This window comes from Miscanthus floridulus, unplaced genomic scaffold (genome assembly GCF_019320115.1).
Source record: "Miscanthus floridulus cultivar M001 unplaced genomic scaffold, ASM1932011v1 os_1453_1_2, whole genome shotgun sequence".
Taxonomy (NCBI): Eukaryota; Viridiplantae; Streptophyta; class Magnoliopsida; order Poales; family Poaceae; genus Miscanthus; species Miscanthus floridulus.
Genome location: NW_027097729.1, coordinates 1 through 6,706, shown reverse-complemented (window position 1 = coordinate 6,706; position 6,706 = coordinate 1). Strand labels below are relative to the sequence as shown.

Sequence of the window (6,706 nt, the reverse complement as noted above, 5' to 3'; positions counted from 1 at the left end):
GCTTCTCACCACCGTCATTGCTTGGCAGGCTGTGGGCTAGACCAGGATTGCTTCCTCATGGTGCTTTGCCCTAGTTGAATTGATTTCATGGCATCTCCCTTGTTCCTTTGTGCAAATCAATGTCGAAAAGCGCCTTTCAATGAATTATTTCATGTATTTGTGTTTGTGACTTGCAAAATAATGTTCTCCAAATACATGTGGAACTTGGTTAATAGTAAATGCATATGTGTTTAAGATTGCTTATTTGTCCTCTTTTTGTGTCTTAATTGGTGGTCGGATTTGATCTGTAAGGACCACCAACAAGCTCCCCCAAGTTTAACCTTTGCTCATCCTGATCAAATAACTAAGTTATTGGTTGTTGATCAGTAGTTGCTACAATGCCAAATATAATTCACAAGTGCCATGCCTATAACAAAGTACTCTTCCTCAATTTAAATAAGTTTGGCATTCTATCCACCCTTTTAACTTAATCCATATGGGGCTTATTGCTTTTCCAAGTCTTAGGTGGTTGCAAGATAGAATGGTTTTAACAGAATTACCAATCATTCATTCTTTGATCGACCTTTCTATCCAGAGGTTTTATAAGTTTTGCAAAATAAAATGTAAGTTCCTCAAATGATTCACTTGATCGCTCAATGCGTATGATCCTCATCAAGGCATTTGATTATTTTGCCTTCTTTTCATCCTATATCTAAAAGGCTTTGAGTGGAGTTTTAGGTAGGTATGAATGAGAGGCACACTTACATCACATATATTGCTAAGTCAAAAACCAGATCCAAGGAGACACAAGTCATACACTTTGATCACGATGTGCAAGTGTGTGGAATATTTTCCTAACCCTAATATTTTTGGTACTCCTTTGATCATGACTTTCTCTTTTTTTGATTATTGCCTTAGAAGTATGGGCTATCTCTCTTTTTCTCAATACTTTGGAAGCTTCATGTGTTCCATTTTTTTCTTTTCTTTTGCTATTTTGAGAGCTTCATTGGTCTCTCTCTTTTTTTAAGCATAGACCCATACTTCTTTTTGGCATATGAAAACTTTGGAGAGAAAGACTCATGATAAATGAATGGAGTATTTATTTTAGGTGGATGAAAAACATGTTTTTGCGTAACTCTCAGTGTAAGAGTTAGCATTTTATTTGTTGGTGTACGTGAATCTTGATCATGGGTGCATGACTAGAATCTTTACAAGGGTCACAACAATTTAACAAAAGTCAATGTGAATATAAGTAGCATATGACTAAGGTTTAGAATTGAATCATGTCATATGGCCATGGTTGGAATTCATAACCATTGAGGAACTTTTTGATTTTAGCATTTTTAAAATGAAAAACTCCGGATGTCAAGTTTCTCTTAGAATAAAGTCATAGCATATTCTATTTGCCATATCATAACTTGCAACTACTTAGAAATGGATCGTGCTTTTGTAACCCACAAGTTTCAAGTTTTAGGATGAGACATTTTAGCCAACAATCTTAAATCTTGGGGAATACTAAGTTAAGCCTAGGTACAGATGAATTATAGACAGAACAATTATTCATCATTTCAACAAAGGAGAACTAAACATTCTTAAGTCACATATGAGAGTGGAATAAATATTTTTGTTGTTTTAATCATATTTCATTTTTTTGGATTTTATATTTTTTTGATTTTTTAAATGCTAATAGTAAATGCAGAAAATAAATCATGAAAAAATTAAAATGCAAAAAATAAAAGATACTACTTACCTCTACGGGGGTCCTCCCCCAAGCTTGCTCATTGTCCGGTGATGACTCTAAGGTAAGTTTTTTTATTTTTACTTAGTGTATCAACCAATGTCTATGTTTAGCAGTTTTGGCACAATGATCAAACTAGCATATTGATCATGATAGACTAATTAACCTAAGTGCCTTGCTTAATTTCAAAAGTCTATGAAAGCATGGTCGACTAAAACCATACTCTGCACCAAAGCATACTCCTTGTAGAGCATCGAAAGATAACCAAGTTTTATTCAATGGGGATGAAAGGTAAATTTTGGGTGTATATGGTTTGCTAGGATTTATGTTGTTTATTCAACCAATGTGTATACTCAGCAACTTTGGTTCAATGGTCAAACTAGATATTTGATCAAGGTAGGCTAATTAACCTAACCACCATGCTTATTTTAAAAAGCCTATGAAAGTATGATTGTGCGAAAAATCGTACCCCAAACCAAAGCAATTTCTTTGTATAGAAAGGCAATTTTTTTAGACTAACCCTTTCATTATTGTTATTGCATTGTCCTTTATTAATGCATAAACTAGGAATTCAAAGTTTTAGAGTAATTATAAAAGATAACTACCAATTTACCTTTAGCAAGGACTCACCTTTTAAAGTCCAATGAGTAGGACTCTTCTCCGTTCATTTCTTGCTTGATGAAGGTACATCCGTGCACGAAGAAGTGGATATGGATGTCGATCCTTTTACTTGCCACACTTGTTTGATCCCTTTATGTGGTTGTTTCTTGGGCTAGTTTTTAATATGTTTGTTCATGTTATACCCATTAAATGGGCATTTTATTGCTCGGCCTTGAATATGAAAGTTAACATGCCCTAATCCCACGTGGATGACTGCATTAGTTGTGTTAGGAAATGGTCTCCCTAGGAGGAGGGGAACTTCCTCATTGTGGCCCATGTCTAGAATGACGAAGTCTGTGGGGATGTAGCTATTTTGAACTTTTACCAAGATGTCCTTGGCTAATCCCTCTAGATTCTGTGTAGATTGGTCCATCATCTGCAATCGAAAATGTGCAGTGGACAAAGGTCCACCTAGTATTTTATCATATATTACCCTAGACATGATGTTAATGCTTGCTCCAAGGTCACAGAAAGCGTTGTCAAAGACTTTTGGGCTGATCGAGCATGTGATTGTCTAGCGGTTAGGATCTTCTTTCTTGGCAATGAATGGTGGATCTAGGAGATAATCATAGTTCACCTGACATATAGGCTTACCGAACCTCATTGAGACCATTTTAACAGATTCAAGAGAAGTTTCAGGTTGCGCCAGAATCTTTCCCGAATAAAAAATAGGTATAGCAGCAGCAATTTGAGCTAATTGTGTTTCAACCATTTTATTGAAGCTCATTTGATTCTTCACAGCAGATGTTAATCCTTCAATCTGAGAATTTATATTTTCTAGAATTTTATCATTAGTTATGAGCTTTTGGTCAAACTTTCATTTATTTTTGGTTGGCCTAGTACCAAGTCTTTCAAAGAAGGTTGATTCGAATTATAATTTGAGTTGTAGTTTGAATTACCTTGCGGGCGAAACTGGTTGTTCCACCCGTTATTACCTAGTTGGCGAAAGCCATTGTTGATGAAGGCTGCTTCTTCGTGGGTTTCGGGGCAATCATTCCTCAAATGGCCAATGTTCCCACAGACCTCACACGACATGTGTGAGTCCATGGCCTGGATGGTGCCCATCATGGTCTCTTTCTCTTGGGCCCATTCCTCTAGTCTTTTCATCAATAAATCTATTTTTGTGGAAAGCATATCTATCTCTTTCATGGTATGCATTCCTTTTTGTGTTTTCCTTTCCTCCCACCAGCTTTGATTCGACACCATTTTATTGATGAGAGCCATAGCTCCATCAATGGTGAGGGAAAGGAAAGCGGCTCTAGCAGCAACATCGAGGTGGCCCCTAGACATGGGTATTAATCCATCATAAAATTCTAGAGCACTAATTAGTTTTCAATCCCATGTTGCGGGCATGCTTGCATGTAGTCCTAGAGCCTCTCCCACACCTCTAGAATGGTTTCCATGGAGCTTTGTTGGAAGTTTGAAATTCATCCCCTTAGGGCATTGGTTTTGCCATGGGGAAGAACTTGGCAAGGAACGCCGTGGAACATTTGTCTCATGTCTTGACAGCTTCCTTTTCCTTGTAGAACCACTGCTTCACCTTCCTCGATAGGGAGAAGGGAAACAAGTGGAGCCTGATGCTCTCATGTGCGACGTCCTTGATGACGATCATGTTGCACAACTCAAGGAAGTGTTGGAGATGCGCGTTCACAACCTCGCTTGGCAAACCATGGAATTGGTTTGCCTGCACCATCGTGATGAGGTCGGTACAAAGCTCAAAGTTCCCATCCCTAATTTTAACAACAGGCCCAATGGGCACATTGGCAACAGTGGGGGTGGAGTAGCCATGGAGGGTCTTGGCCATGATTGGAGTACCGGATGGTGCGTGGGTGACTTGTTCGACTGTCCGAAGAGTAGCAGAAAAAGTAGTGTCACGAGCCATTTCTTCCTTAGGAGTACCTCTGGATTTTGAATATAGTTGCTCGGCAGTTCAAAACCGGTCATACACTATCCAATTTTCATCCACAACAGGAGAAAACAAGCAAAGTTAGCCTACATAAACAAAGGCTACCTTACATGCATATTATCATAAACATGTCCTACTAGATTCTTTAATCAATATGCCTTCCTCGGCAATAGCGCCAGAAATGCTCGTTTGCACTTCTTAGCATAGCTACTAGGTTTGTATCCCCGGCAACGGCGCCAGAAATGCTTGTTGGCACTTCTTAGCGTAGCTACTAGGTTTGTATCCTTAGCAATAGCGCTAGAAGTGCTTGTTGGTATTTCTTAGCGTCATCACTAATAATTAGCAATGCCACTAGGTAATAGCCGTGATAGTTCCTTAACAATTTTAGATATTTATCCACAAGCGCATGGAGCTTTCATTGTAGCATTTCACCTAGAAGTATTTAGGGTATCGTTATTTATATTTTCCCAAAGAAAGACATTTGATTAAAAGTCTAGTATGGATATGAACTTGAATAATAATGCTTGCAAGTACACCAATGTTTATAGCAGGGCTAAATATGGTGATTTCAAGATAGTGGACACACACTTGGCATTCCTCAAAGGATAAAATAGAAAAGAAAGAATAAAAGAATAATCCTAAGTCGAGCAAGCATTGGTCTAGTATTGTTATACAAAGATTAGTTAATTATTGTACAAGTTACATAATTAGTATTAGGGCTAAGTGTGAAGCAAGTCGGGAGGGCACCGAGTACTGGTCTACCAGCAACCTCATGTGATAATTTAGACTCCTACACCCCAGTCGAATGTGGTGGATTACAAGGGACGAACAGGGCTATCACCACCTGCTGCCTACCCCTCAACCATGGAAAGGGACAATGCATTCACCTATTGTTTACACCAAAAATTGGAGAACAACACAAGAACTCGAAGCTTCCAGAATTGTGTCGATCACGGACTCGATTACATGAATGATCGATGTTAGCTAATTCAGAGGAGGCACTAGAATCAGCTCTCTTTGAATGACATCAACAGATAACGATGATGGGCTACGGTTGGCGTTGGGAAATACATATCGGACTCTACAAAAACAGAAAGATTAGGGTCCAAGTTATCTTGAGTTAGGAATGTTCTCTTTTAAACCAAAGATTGTAATGAGTCATACCTGAGTAGGGTTCATGTTTAAGCTCCGGATATAAATATTGGACCCGGCTATTGTAAAGGACACACAATCAATCAAATACAAGTTACTTACTTTTTCGGCTTCGGCCACCCCGTAGGAGTAGGAGTAGAGTAGATCTCGGTGAGTTCTTCAGCGAGCAGGGCTACATCGGTCCGGCCAACCTCCGGCTTGTATGTAAGTACCGTCATGGCTTATACTTCTGTTTGTACGGCTACATCAATCCGGTCGACCTCCACTATGACTCTAGTATAAGCAAGTTATCGACTCTTGTCTAGTTCAAGTACGGCTACATCGATCCGGTCGACCTCCACTGCTCGAACTAGATTAAGGTCAAGTTATCGGCTCTATCTAAGGGTGGCGTCCTTTAGGTAGATTCATTAAGTTACTGATCTTGCTGATGTTTTTCATTGTTTTTAGTTTACAGCAACATCAATCCACCCGGTTGAGATCGAATTAGATCGGCCTTATATCCTTTTAGTCCGTCACTCGCTTTACTACAACATGATATTTTCTTACTCTGAGAGACGGATTATGCTTCATCGGCTGTTCTTACTTTGATCTTGATCATACATAGTACACGGTTAAGGCATGAGTGATCTTGAAGAAGTTTGCTGGCTAGTTGAATCTAGTTTATAGTTCACCATTATGGCTGCAACAATCCAGTCGATCCCCACTGATGGCACTGTAGATTGGAGGATGCTAGTTAGTAGATTTGTTCCTGGTTAGGTGTGACCTTAGCTGTTTGCTATGCTTGCATCGGCTAAATAGCCGATTGCCTATGCGTTAACGCCTACGGTGTGCGTCCATGATTCTGTTAATCGTGAATAGATCTATGTGCTTTAAGGGTTTGCTTCATTGTCTTTTTCACGGCTACATCAATCCGGTCGAACCCCACCATTAGAGATAGTAGGTTGAGTCTGAGGAGCCCATAGGTTTGTTCATGTGAAATAGTCGATTGTTCACACGCTATAGTCCTTTTCACCTAAATTGACTATTTTAGCCGATTCATCGGAGCCTTCACGTATAGCATGTCTTTCGGAAAGCCTATCAAAGTACTGGATGTGCTTGTGGATTCTTCTGTTTTAGTTTGTTACTATCATCATAGCTCCCATCGATCCGGTTGAACCTCACTGTTGGTGGTAACAAATTAGATTCAGAGCGTTTGTAGATCCATTCATATTAGATAGTCGATTCATTCATATGCTATATCTTTTCCTGATTAGATTCATCGGCTCAATGCT

The 6,706-nt window shown here is 39.2% G+C and overlaps 1 non-coding gene across 1 annotated transcript; it reads left to right on the top strand.

Annotated features, from left to right (window-relative positions):
* Positions 1 to 3,712: 3,712 nt before the first annotated feature.
* Positions 3,713 to 3,819, top strand: LOC136534059 (small nucleolar RNA R71). The gene has a single exon (XR_010778648.1). It is a non-coding gene; the product is annotated as a small nucleolar RNA R71 (small nucleolar RNA).
* Positions 3,820 to 6,706: the final 2,887 nt, after the last annotated feature.